Source organism: Pleurodeles waltl, chromosome 1_2 (genome assembly GCF_031143425.1).
Source record: "Pleurodeles waltl isolate 20211129_DDA chromosome 1_2, aPleWal1.hap1.20221129, whole genome shotgun sequence".
In the NCBI taxonomy this organism is placed as follows: domain Eukaryota; kingdom Metazoa; phylum Chordata; class Amphibia; order Caudata; family Salamandridae; genus Pleurodeles; species Pleurodeles waltl.
In genome coordinates, this window is record NC_090437.1 from 888,352,949 (window position 1) to 888,367,734 (window position 14,786).

Consider the following 14,786-nt stretch of genomic DNA (forward strand, 5'->3'; position numbering starts at 1 on the left):
TCCATTTTAGTGTGAACTAGCAGTTGTAAGGAAATAACTGGCACTCCAATAAAAGTATTGCTAAAATGATTCTAGTGTGTAGATGTCAGAAAGTCAAGATATTTGGCTAAGTTTGAGTAGGCTGATAACTTGTGCCTACGTCAGATTTGGATCACAATGAAAACTCTGCACTCCCCTTAGTATGAGCAGATCTTAGCTCCTACTTGATTTTCCGACATCCAGAACATCAGAAGTACTAAATAAAGCTTTCTGCTGACAAACATGAAAAATTACTAATTTTTTTCCTGAAGTACTCACTCAGTCTAAATGCCTTGGCCTTCCAGAAAGAACTGAAAAGCCATCTTCTCCAAAAATATATCCATGTAACTAACTCTGTGCGTGTTGTTCACATCCCATCTTCATACCTGCACCACACTTGTTTTCTCCTCGACTGTTGTACATTCATGTACCTTGTAAATGCACCACTTCCTACATATAAATCATTGTAACTTTAATTTATTCTTTATTATATGCAACTTTACAAAAGCAACATGGCCAAATATAATATGCATGTGTATCTTGTTAAATCCTCCTGCATGTTAGTGGCATTTCTACAATTTCCCTTTCTCATGCATGGTTGAGTGGGTAATTGTGGCATCATTTGCAGTTCTTGAAAATACATGTGTCATTACAAACTAAATGAGATACCTGTGGACAGTACCAATTGGAAAGGTAGCTGCATCTTGCCTATGGTTTGCCAAAGCAAAAAGGCTGGCAAGACCAATTTCTGGTGACAATGGCCTACAAAGCGATTCAGATATGATCACAGGTTGTTTTATTCTTGTATAGGATTGATGCTTCAAAATTTTTGACTTGTGGTCCTTTAAGACACCATTTTAAGTTATCCCTGTTTTTCCTAAAATATGTTAAACTAAAGGAAATCCTTAAAACACGTTTTTGAGATGGTTCACTTTATGTATGCATTACATATTCATAGGACGGCTCCCATTCCCAGATGCTGTTCAAGCTGCTCGCAGTGATGATGATAAAAGATATTATAACTTTACTTAAGTGGTTCGCCATACTTCACTACGATCTCCAACTGCTTGATCGTTGATATGGTGTTAATATCTTTGGCTATCTGGCTACCGCAGGTTCATCTAGGGGCTAGCATCCTCCAACGCCTTTTATTACTACAGTTTTATTTATTTAACTGGGCAAGAAACATACTGTTCGTATTACTATGGGTGAAGGACAATAAAAGCATAGCACCTTCAACATAGATGATATAAAAACCTGAAAAGTATTAATGGGTAAGAATAATGGTATAAAAAGTTAAAATGTAAACGGGAAAAACTTTTGTATTGGTTTATAATTGATTTGAAGCCAGGACTGACTCAGGCAGCCAAAGATACATTTTTCCGAACCTACTTTTCTCCTCATGTTATCAAAAACGCATTAGGTTAGACTTTTAAAAAACTAAGCAGGAAATAACTTTGAAGCAATTTAGTAGTCTTTTCCTAAGAAGAGTTGGGGTATTAAGATTTTAATCCCCTGTAAATTTAGAAAACAATCTACAAGGCATACAGAATGAATTACTCTTTTGGTTTTATTTCACTGTCAGGGCACATTAACCCCAATATGTAGCATGCTGTATTTTTATATATTAGCACCCTCGCCTGCTTGTTTACAAGGCATGCTTCAGTGTGACTTATGAAAATATATAACAGGCTATATAGCAAAGGCATTTTCCCTGTCAGATGTCACTGCAGTGCATGTTTTTGTCACACATGTGGGTGGTATAAATACACACTGCGACCCAATTATGACATATATCTTTCAATTTCATAGCTGCACTTTAGGCTCCATTTACAGCTGCCTGATGAGAAATTTAAGTAGGCCAAATAGGGAGTTCCAGTGAAGAACGCTTGTTTTTATCAGAGAATCACTGGCACTTTACTAGTGTTAGAAATTGTAAAGTGCATAGACCCTTAAAGCAATCAAAAATAGGGTGTAGAAAAAGGTGAAAATATTGAATGAACATGTAGAAAAGGCAGACTTACTAAAGAGACCTCTTAAAATGAACGTTTACACAGTTTTTACTACCCAATGCACTTCTGTCTTCACTAGCACCATGCTTTTCCTCAACCACCCTGAGTGTAAAACCAGACCACTCACGGAGGGAGTCATGCATTTGTTATTTATAAAAGTGTTCAATGGAGATATGGCCCTTAATCAGTCACATGAACTTAACCAGGCAGTCCATAGAACTGTAAATATATTTACCAGTTACAGACTTACAAAGAGATGCTCTAGGGCTTCTTCCCACTTTTTATAAAGGTTTAACCATATAGCTCCCATGTAGCTCTCATGTTGGTAAATGATCTGTTTATTTATTGACGTACCACAAGATATTATTTGTCTTGTTCATGGGTCTTTCAGTGGAATAAAGATGCAGCTGTCAGGATGGTGAATTGTTTGGTTAATTACAGCCCTACCCTAAGATAATATTCAACCTATTAACAGGTGTTTTAAATGTATAGTTATGCAGTACTTTGGCTGTTTCCTCTTTCTGGATAGCCAGGTTTGTGAAACATTGCAGCTATGTCTTGAAATCTTGTTCTTAGATGGATGAAACAAGACTCAAGTAGATGGAAAGGTTACTTATGGAGGAAATCACTTAACATTCCAGATTTCTTTATTACATCAGTACATTTTAGATATAATGATTTTCAAAAATATCCTAGTTATTGTGGAGTTGAAGTAATGCATGAGGGCCTAGGGTGTAGGTAGGAGAGAAGGTAAGGGGTATATAGCACATTTGTGCAATTTAAGAAGCGCAGAATGGGCCCCAGGCAGCATGTCTTGTGGAACAACCAGTCATGTTTTGTTATATTGCTTAGCTGTACAGCACCCCCCAAAAAAGTCCATGAGGTTCCACAGACCTATGGTACAGTATACCCAGAGTTTTGCAGAAATTGTTAGAGAATCAAATAACCCAAATTGCATATTCACTTGCTGAAGAAGTCTAGGGTAGATAATAACTCTGACTTGGTCATGTGGAACAATTGCGAAAGTACCAGAGTTGCCAGCAGCAGTCCTGGGATTTCAAAACTGCCCGCCAAGGGCTTAGGCCCACCGAGGAAATGCCCAGTGGAATAAAAGGCTTGTCCGGCTCTGTGAAGGAATGACTGCTTGTTGTCCTGCATACAAAGATGTAAAGTTGCCCAGTGGAGATTGTTCAGGAAAAATTCCAGCAGACTATGTTTAACAACTCACCCATGGTTGGTGACATTCAGAAGCATATGTAATCAAATAAGGAAATCAGATAGAAAGAGGAAACTAGAGAGTTTGGCCCCTAGTGTTTATCTTATACAATGCACACTGGTGTTGCAAACACAACTTCTGTACCAAATACACATTGTGGTGCACATCTGTTTGTAATTTGGCATTGCACCTTTGTGCATTTAGCTACTCATCGTATGTAATGAAGTCCTCTTATTAGATTGTTAGATCTGTGGTTTTTTCTTCTAATGAATTGACCACTGAGTGTGTCCCTTAGAGGATAATGACTAATTATGTTAGGTGTGAAGTAGCTTTTGCTGCTTCCAAAAAAATCTTACCCTTTTTGGAAATTGTGCTCCTCTGCATTCTTCCCTTCTCTACATACCTTCAACAAGTGTTATTGAGTGCACTTTTATTTAGGTCTAGTGATCTGTGCTAGGGCAGTGTACCAGAATCTATTCTGTAACGTGCATGGAATAAGTGCACTCACAAATTTACTTATAGAATCGGCGCTGCCTGGATTTTAATTAGAATTACTTGGTTAAGCAATATACTGAAGGTCTGATGGCATACCTAATACACAACTGGATGCCAGAAATCTTAATTGAGTGCCAGTTTGATTAAAAAAAAGTTCATAGATTAAGGGCCTCATTACGAGTGTGGTGGTCAAAGGACCACCACACTCGTGTTGACGGTTGGACCGCCGCACTCCGGCCGGTGCGACCACCCAATTACAGCCCTGGTGGGCAGACCCAAATGCTATCTCGTAGCACTGTTCCCACCGGTCTGACTGGCAGGAACACTGTATTCCAATGTTCCTGCCGGTCAGACCGGCGGGAACATTGTAATAGGTCAAGGGGGGGGGGGTGGATGCCGTGGCGGTGGCGTCCTCCCCGTGGCTTTGGCGGTCCTGTGGTGGGGCCGCCAAAGTCAGTTTGTGGAAGTTTACATGGAGGTACGCGGGGCCAGTGTTCTGTAGAGCATTGTATGTATGCATGAGGAGTTTGAAGAGTGCTCATTTGTGGATTGGGCACCAGTGCTGCTCTTTGAGGTGCAGGCTCATGTGAGTTCAGCCTGGGAGGTTGAGTGGGAGGCTTGCCGTTGAGTTTTGTATGGTCTGGAGTCTTTTGGTTAGTTGAGCATTGATTCAGGCTTAGAGTGTGTTTCTGTAGTCCAGCTTGCTGTTGATGATGTCTTGGGTAACGGTTCTGGGAGTCTTTGGTGGAGACATTTGAAGATTTCTTTGAGTATCTTGAGTGTATGGAAGCACACAATGGAGACGCATTCACTTGGCAGGGCATAGTGTGTTGGTTGGTGATTACTTTTCTGAGGTTCCCTGCATGGGTTGTTGGGGGGGGGGGGGGGGGATTGTGGGTCTGAATTCAGTGAGCCACCATGCAGAGTCCCAGAACAAGGTGTCTTTCTGAACATTAATACTTCCATCTTGTCTGTGTTTAGCTTGAGGTAGTTGGTTTTCATCCATCTGGTGAATTTGGTCAAGCTGGTGGGGAAATCAGTCTGGGTGATTGCCACCTTGTAGGCGAAGGAGAGTATGAGTTGGTGTTCACTATCTTAGAATATGATGACTGTTCCATGGGCTCGGATGATGCTATTGAGTGGGGTCATGTAGCATTGAACAGAGTGGAGCTTAGTGATGATTTTTGTGGAACTCCGCAGATAAGGTTGCCAGCGTCTAAGGTGAAGAGGCCCATATGGACAGACAGGGTACATACGACCTGTCAGTAAGGAGCAAATCCAGTGAAGTGTGGGTCCTTGCATGATGCCGGCTTCTTGCAATTTTGGATAAGGATGGAATGGGACACACTATTGAAGGCTGCAGAAAGGTCCAGTATGATCAGGGCTTCGGTGTCATCTCTTACCATGATCATCCGGATGTCGTCCATGGCAGGGATGAAGGTGGCCTCTGACATTGAGGTCAGTGGCCATGCTTTTGTTTATCAACATTTCTATGACTTCTGCTGGGTAAGGTATTAGGGAGGTAGCTGGCTTGGATTTGTGGGTCTGCTGAGGGTTTCATGTAGAGAGGAAGTACTGTGGGGTGTTTCCAGGCATCTGGGTAGGTAGCTTTGATGATTGATTCACTCAGTATAGTGGTGAGGTCTGCTCTCATGGAGTTCAGTCACTTGATGAAGACATGCTGAGGACAGGGGGCCGAGGAACCAGAGTGCATGGCATGCATAGTCATAGTGGTTTCTCGAGTGGTAATGGTAGTTCAGGTGGTCACAATGATTCTCTGGATGTTGTTTGGGATGAGCAGGAAGGTGGCAAGGGTGAAAGAATGCAGTTGTAGCTCGAAGTTGTCATAGATACTGATTATCTTGTTGGGGGACAACTGGGTGTAGAGTTCCTAAAAGCAGTTTATGCTGGTGGAGCTTGCTGCCTGAGAGGTGGAGTCTTTAACTATGTCAAGATTTACTTGGCACTGCTAGTATGGTTTTCGATGTGGTTAGTGACTGCAGTGCATTTGGTGGTTCTCATTTGCTGATGGTAGCATCTGAGGGCTGATTTGTAGGTGCTTGTCAGTCTTGCCCTGGTTTTGTCTTCATTTGTGTTCGTTGCTTGCAGTGGCATTTGGTGAGCCTAAGCTCTTCCATCTACCACCTTGCTTGCAATCTGATTCTCGTGACTTTGTTGGCTTTAAGAGGTGCCAGGGTGTGTGCACAGGTGCTGCTCAAGACATTGAAGTTGGAAATGGAATTTTGGGAAGTTGTTGTGTCGAGTCTGGCTGTCGTTTCAAGACTGATGGTGTAACAGTTCAGAAGATCAGGATGGTTCTGAGAACTTGGTCCGTCCTGTCATGAAGATTTGGCAGTGGTGTTTCTGTGGTAGTGTGGGATTGGGTATACTGAGGTTGATGAGGGTGTGATCAGGCCAGGTAATCGATGTGGCCTTATCTACTGTGTTGTTGCTGAAGCTGGTGAAGATGGGGTTCAGTAGGTATCTGGTGGTGTCTGTGGGGCCTTACACTCACTGGATGAGTTGGAGGTTGGACAGATTCTTAATAAGGTTAGTCATATTGGGGTTGGTGTGGTCCTCCAGGTGGTAGTTGAGGTTGACGGGGAGGATGAAGGCACTGGAGTTGGGGATCGGGGTGGCAAAGTCCGCAAAGTTGGTGCATGGTCCGGTAGGGCATTAGAAGGTGGTGTCATTGAGGGTTTAGTTGACAGTGATGAGGACTTTGAAGGTCAAGTGCTTCATGTTGCATGTGGTGCTTTCTGAGGTGGCACAACATTGGATGGATTCTTTGAAAATTATAGGGATTAATCTCTTTGTCTGTTTATCCTGACTGTGATCTTGTACTCGGGGGCTGGGGGCTGCTGTGGCAATGACTGGCACTGATGATGGAGTCAGCCTGGTTTTGGTCAGAAAGAGCAGGACCAGTAATCAGTTGTGTATCAGATCCCAAATTTCGGTGGCATGTTTAGTGAGGGAGTGAGTGTTGAGGAGTATGCAGGTCAGAGAGTGGTGGAGGTTGGATGTATGTGGTCTTGTGTGTTGGGTGTGTGTTGGGAGAGTGAGGTGGGCCAGGGAGGTTGCATGTAAAAAGGCAGGTGGCATAGGAGAATGCACATTTAGTATTTTGACACCAGTGCTGGGAAATGTTACTGGGCTCAGGGTGCGAAGAGTCATGGTGGAGTAACGACTTGGGGTAGATCGGTAGGAAGTGGACCAGAAGTCCTGGCACTGGGCTTGGACTGATGCCACTTCATGTGCAGATGGATGATGGGAAATCCAGGAATGTCCCTTCCTGTGCAGATGCATGGTGGGAAATACAGTGATGTCACTTCCTGTGCAGCTGGATGAGAGGACACCCAGTTATGTCGCTTCACTGTCCAGATGGATGATTGAAAATCCATTGATGTCGCTTCACTGTGCAGATGGACGATTGGAAATCCATTGATGTCACTTCCTGTGCAAATGGATTATGAGAAATCCAGTTATGTTACTTCACTTTTGGGGCATAACTACTCAAAATTATTAAAGAAGGCAGCCAAATTTTTGTCTGCTTTATGGTCTAGTGGGCTTGTTTTTAGGGTTGAGCCAGCGAGAGCATGTCCTAGCACGTGTCTCGCTTGTGGGACACTTATGTTAACAAAAAGGGCTTGGAGCCTTCCCGTTGCTTACCATTTCTTGTCTTGCCTGGCACTCTTCTTTACAACCTCGTTATTTGTCACTGCTGGCCTGGCAATCGATGACATTTCTGTTCCTCTTCGTGGAGCAGAGATCAAGCACTGATTGATACAGCTTAATCAGTGCCCATCCACTGCTCCTTATGTACTGTTTTGTTCCTTTTACCTTCTGATGTCCTGCAAACAGAAGGCCTGTTAACTGGCAAAAACACGTCCACCAGGACAAACATAATGTCAAAGTTTTATAGTTAACTTCCTTTTGTTTTGCCCAATCTTTTTTTCTCACTTTGCACTCATGTTTTGTTTTTGCTCATGGGCACTGTTCTCCAGTGGCGATTATCTTGTTTTAAATATTGCAAAGCGACATTATTTCTTTGTTATGTGTGTTTTCCAAAACTAGGTTTTAACATAGAATCATTCAGTGCACACCAAACCACCCCACCCCAATCAATGCCAATCCACCCCACTCAATCCAGTCCACCCAAGAGCCCTCCAGTCCACCCCACTCCATTACAAACCACTAACCCCACTCCGGTCCACTCCAATCCTCCTAACCTACCCAACTCCAGTCTGCCCACCGCAATCCAAAACAATCTGCCCCACTCCAACCCAAAAGAATCTGCCCCACTCCAACCCAAAAGAATCTGCCCCGCTCCAACCCAAAACAACCTGCCACACTCCAATCCGAAACGACCTGCACCACTCCAATCAAAAACAATTTGCCCCACTCCCATCCAAAATAATCTGCCCCACTTAAATCGAGAACAAAATCTGCATCGCTCCAAAACAATCTGCCTCTCTCCAATCTGCCCAACACCAATCCAAAACAATCTGTCCCACTCTAAAACAATCTGTCCCACTCCAAAAAAATCTACCCCACTCCAATCTAAAACAGTCTTCCCCACTCCAATCCAAAACAATCTGCCGCACTCAAATCCAAAGCAATCCACCCGACTTCAATCCAAAACAATCTTCCCCACTCCAGTTCAAAACAATCTGCTCCACTCCAATCCAAATAATCTGCCCCACTCCAATCCAAAAGAGTCTGCCTCACTCCAATCCAAAAGAATCTGCCCCACTCCAATCCAAAACAATTTGCTGCACTCCAATTGAAAACAAAATCTGTATAACCCCAAAACAATCTGCCCCACTCCAGTCTACCCAACTCCAATCCAAAACAATCTGCCCTACTCCAAAAAAATCTGCCCCACTCCAAAAAATAATCTGCCCCACTCTAATCTAAAACAATCTTCCCCACTCCAGTCTCAATCTGCCTCACTCCAATCCAAAACAGTCTGCCCCAGTCCAAAACAGTCCACCCACCTTTATTCAAAAACAATCTGCCCCACTCCAATCTGCCTGACTCTAATCCAAAACAATCTACTCCACTCCAACCCAGAACAATCTGCCCCACTTCAGTCCAAAACAATGTGCCCCAATCCAAAACAATTGGCCTGGCTCCAATTCGCCTCACTCCAGTACAAAACAATCTGTCCCATCCCAATCTACCCCACTTCAATCCAAAATAATCTGCCCCACTCCAATCCAAAACAATCTGTCCTACTCTAAAACAATCTGTCCCACTCCAATCTAAAACAGTCTGCCCATCTCCAATCCAAAATAAAATGCCTCACTCCAATCTGCCCCATTCCAATCCAAAACAATTTACCTCACTCCATTTCAAAACAATGTGTCCCAATCCTAAACAGTCTTCCCCACTCCAATCTGCTCCACTCCAGTCCAGAACAATCCTCTCCGCTCCAATCCAAAACAATTGGCTCCACTCCAATCTGCCTCACTCCAATCCAAAACAATCTGTTCCACTCCAATATGCTCCACTCTAATCTAAAACAATCTGCCCACTTCTAATCTGCCGCACTCCAATCTAAAACAGTCTGCCACACTCCACTCCAAGCCAAAGCAAACTGCCCACTCCAGTCCAGAACAGTCTGCCCCACTGTAATCCAAAACAGTCTGCCCCACTGTAATCCAAAACAGTCTGCCCCACTGTAATCCAAAACAGTCTGCCCCACTGTAATCCAAAACAGTCTGCCCCACTGTAATCCAAAACAGTCTGCCCCACTGTAATCCAAAACAGTCTGCCCCACTCCAGTCCAGAACAGTCTGCCCCACTCCAGTCCAGAACAGTCTGCCCCACTCTAATCCAAAACAATCGTCCCCACTCCAGTTCAGAACAGTCTGCCCCACTCCAGTCTGCCCCACTCCAATCCAGAACAGTTTGCCTACTCCAATCCAGAACAGTTTGCCCACTCCAATCCAGAACAATCTGCCCCACTCCAATCCAAAACAATCTGCCCCACTACAATCCAAAACAATCTGCCCCACTCCAATTCAAAACAACCTGCCCCACTCCAGCCCAAAACAATCTGCCCCACTCCAATCCCAAACAATCTGCCTCACTCCAGCCCAAAACAGTTCCTCACTCCAGCCTGCCCCACTCAAATCAGAAATAATCCACCCAACTCTAGTCTGCCCAGTCCAATCCACCCCACCAATCCACCCACTCAAAACCATTCCACCCCACTGCAGTCCACCCCACTCCAAACAACCTTAATTCACCTCAATCCACCCACTCTACTCCACCATAATTCAACTCACTCAGATCCATTCCACTCAAATCCAATCCACCGCAACCCAGTCCATCCCAATCAAATCCACCCCACTCCACAAATTCCAGCCCACTCCAATCCAATCAACTCCAATCCAATCAACCCCACTCTAATCCCATCCATCCCACTGCAATCCACCACACTCCAGTCCACCCCACCTCTCTCCCATCCCCAGCCCCAATCCTGTCCACCTCAATCCAATCCACCCCACTCCAGTCCAGCCCAGCCCATCCCACCCCAACCGAATGCACTCAAACCCATCCAATCTACCCCAATCTGATTGACTCAAATCAATCCCACTCAGTGCAGTCCACCTCACTCCAATCCAATCCACCCCACTGCAATCCAGTCCTCTCCAATCACCTCACCCCATGCCAATCCATTCCACCCCACCTGAATCCGCACCACTCAATCCATTTCACCCACTCCAATCAATTCCACCCCACCGCACCCAATCCAATCCCTACCCCCACGTCAGTCTACCCCATCCAGTCCAGTCCACCCCACCCCACTCCAGTCTAATCCGAATCACTCTACTCCAGTCCACCCCATTAAATCCAATGGATTCAGCCCACCCCACTCAAATCCAATCCACCCCACTCCACTCCAGTCCCGTCTACCCCACTCTCAGTCCTCCCCACCCCCTCTAGTCCCATCCACCCCCTTTCCAGTCCACCCCACTCTTGTCCAATCCACCCCACTCCAATCTGATCCAATCCTGCCCCCTCAGGTCCAATTCAATCCACCCCACTCAGGTCCAGACCACGCCACTCTACCCCACTCCACTCAACCCAATTCCAAACCACCCCACCCGAATCCAATCCACCCCACCCCACCCCAATCCAAACCACCCCACTCAGTCCACCCAATCCAGTCCACCTCAGCCCATTTCTGTCCACCCACTCCAATCTACCCCACTCAGTCTAACCCACTGAAGCACCCCCATCCTAAATCCAGTCCGCCCCTACTGTGCTCCAGTCCATTCCACCCACTACCTCAGTCCACTCCAGCCCACTCCACTCCACTCCATTCTACGATACTGCAGTACACGACACTCTGCAACTGAACTCTACTCCCCACCACTCAACTCTACAACACTCTACTCCCTCTTCTCCACTCTACGACACCCTACACCAACAAATCCACTTTACAGCACTCTACACTGACACTTTACGCCACCAAGTTTTTAGCCATGCTGAACAGCAACCAAACTGTAGTACAACATAGCAAAAACACATTTCCAAAGCCAATAGCTCTTGTATAGGCAAGAACTATTGCTTTGCCAGTGCTCGTTACTGTTGATTTCCCTGACATTACCACAGACATTGGCTGCAGCAAGCACAAATGTCTCTCTTACCTTGCAAAACAATAATGCAGCAAGTTTTTAGGAATTCAAAACTGCCCTAATTTGCAAATTGTTAGCTATCTGATTTGCTGTTCTGAGCAACTTTTATTCTGGTGACTAAACATATTTTCTTTCCAATTCAGTGCTGCTTACTACAGGTAACTAATGTCTTCTCTGGGAACAAATTGATTAAAGGCTGATGCAGTGCATTCATTATACCAGTTCTCTACCATCAGCACATGGTGCCCGTAAGTGAATGGATCCTTCGACCACATCATTCCATGTAGGTGCTAGCGCGCCCGGTCCTTAATAAGTAAACTTATAAGGGGACGCTTATAGGTCGATGAACCTTTTGATTCGCATGGAGTATCCTAGCTACAGTGTAACCAATGTTCATCAATAATCAATACACAGACCAATAACCATTAAGCAAAACATTAATCAGTATTTAATAACATCAACATTCATCAATGTACGTTTTAACAATTTTATTTCCCTGTTAGTTACAATACTAAGTCATGCGGTTAATTCAAACTTTATTCAAATCAACTCAAGATTAATTCATTAGTGACCCCCAATAACATAATCTAATCAGAACTTGAGAAACATGCATTCTAATGCTTCAACGTAAGCCAATAACGATGAATATGTTAACATGAGTAGCAGAGTTCAGCAAATCAGTCCGTCAATCATTTGTCACCGTATATGTCAACGTCTTAGAATAAGGAACCTACCTAACCCAGATTAGCATTAGCATGTGGGACTTCATGCGAAAACAGTTTAGAACATGAATTTGGAAAAACATCTAGCTTACGAGAAAAACTATTTAGACAGCACAGTTGGTACCTAGGAAGAAAGGCACAAGGTAGTTTAGTCACATTGTCATAGCTACCTATCCACGGTATGGATCAGCAACAAAATCAGTCTTCGTCTTCAGGTCATCAGTCGATCAGCATCACATCAGGCTCTCAAGAGTGTGAGCCCAATGACAGAATCTCGAATCTCTTCTCCCCCAATATTGCATCAATTTCAGAATAAGGTCTCTCTCTGGTCATCTGCACCTAACATCTTAACTCTCCCCTCCTGTCACGTCATTATATCAAAGTCGCCCAGCCTATCCCACAATTCCTAATTGGTCAATTAATCATCACCAGTTATGACTCTGTACAATTGTATATTTACTCCACATCTATGAATTTTATTATTGTACAGTTCTCAGATTGCTGATTGGTTCACCTTGCGATGTTCTCATCATCCGGCTCGTCAGGTTTAAAAAATTTGCATCTTCTTCAGTTAGTGTCTCCATTGTTCGAGTTCTGGGAAAGTACATCCCATCTGCTTTACACCAATTTGGATACAAACTTTTATTCCGCCATCTCATGTTCATCGTCGGTTCACGCATAGAATTTTTGCTGAGCAGATTTTATTAAACAATAAGCGGTTCATGGTCAGGCCAGCACATTAGCTTCTCTGCATTGCATTAATAATTCAGCTTCTGCATGAGGACTGGCAAGACGAGGCCATAACTTCGGCTAAGTTAACTCTACAATATAATGCAAAACATACCTTATATATCTCAATATGAAATACTACTACATTATTCAATACGTTTTTCTATATTTCATACATGTTATTCATTTTATTAGTACATTTGTGAATCTTGGTGATCGCTCTCCGAGGGCACATTTTCAAACGTGTACATTTTTATTTATTTCTACGTTTTCTTTTTATAATTCAACATACATAAACATTCATTAATAATTTTAATTATCCTATCTGCTTTAGCATAGGCTTACCACTTGACTGGTTTTCTAACAGCACCATCGGTATTTTAATGTCCCAGCCAGTGCAAAAGTAAGCAAAATCACTTAACACTGGTATTTTTAGCCCTTATCTGTACATTCTTCGAACAGCAGATATGAGTAGCAATCAATTTCAAATGTGTTCTAGAGCTAATATTTAAGGTTAAAAAAAAGACAGAAAAGTGATGTTGCCAATGAATACTACGATTTTGTTTCAAGTTGTATCCCGTTCATGCCTTTGCGTTTAAAACAACAATAAATGGCCGGTATTTTTCTCTTAGAAAGGTAGCAAACCTATTCCCATGTGACTCTAGATAGCGGCACCTACTAGGCAATTAAACAGGATTTAAAGACTTCAAAATTACTCAGTATTATATTTCAGCGGACCCTTTATTCTTACCTAGGTGACAGTTTGTTGTTTTATGGTGTGCAGTACCTTTTTCTTACACATACTTAAGTCACTCTTTGAAGAGCTCTCCTTAAATGAGTTTGCCTTGCTCTCACAGAAGGCTTGCGGTGTGGCAAAGTGGCGGGCGGCACGTGACGGGGATGGGGGGGACGACAAAACAAACAATAAAAAATAAAATAAAAAATAAAAAAACTTAACTAACACCCCGCCACAGCGCCGGTCTTCAGGCTGCACTGAAGGCACAGGCTCCCAGCCTGCCCTACGGCCAATCCTAACGCTGCTAACAGCATGAGAGCATGGTTATGATTGGCCTGAGCACTCTGTGTGCACTCCCAGGCAGACTGGGAGCATGTGCCTGCTGACTCCAACCCGGCAAGACAGTGCCAGGTTGGAGAGAGCTCAGTATTCATGTGTGTTTGGCCGTCCTGAGACGGCCAGCCAAACACACATGCGCACTGAGTGGGAGTGCACACCACTCCCCCTCCTTCTCTGTCATCCCTTGTGGCCCGACCCTTTAAAACTAAAACAATACTAAACATTGTTTATTATCACTTTATTTCTAAAGTTTTTCAGCTGCTGCTCAGGTGGTGGGGGGGAGGAGAGTGACGCTCTTCTGCCATAGCAGAGGAGCCGCCACTGAGCAGATGTAATTTTTGTTGCAACAGGGATTCAATATATTGGGTTTAACAGTTTATTTTAGGTGTTGTCATTATATCAGACGAACACAAGTAAGTTGTAAAGTCTTTTATTCGCCCACAGCACAACCGGCTGCGCAGTACCAGCTTCCTTTTGTGGGACCCTTGCCCCCATGTTACCCTTACATTCTTTGCAGATGATGCAGTTGAATTCCACTGACACAGCAGCACCCATTTATCCAGAAATACCAGCGCTCACATTCTTAAATATATAGGAAACAACTTAAACTAAAGAAAGGCACACAAGCAAATTTACAAAAATAAAGCAAATGATGAAACAGGTAACAAAGAATCTGTAGACTTGACTGCCAGGGTCTCATGGGAGGTGGGCTAGCAGTTATTGTACGGGATTTACTCGGTTGTACTTTAGATTCTGTGGCATTGAGCAAAGAAGATACTACAGAGGCTGCCTTGGTTAGGCTTAAATTTTCGGCCAACTGCGCTTTCTCTGGCCTTCTGGTAAACTGTCCTCCTGACTCAAGGGCCCACT

General features: G+C 43.9%; 1 protein-coding gene across 1 annotated transcript in view; it reads left to right on the forward strand.

Annotated features, from left to right (window-relative positions):
- Positions 1–14,786, forward strand: part of SNX25 (sorting nexin 25) — an 830,371-nt gene that overhangs the window by 601,514 nt on the left and 214,071 nt on the right. The gene's annotated exons all lie outside the window — the stretch shown is intronic.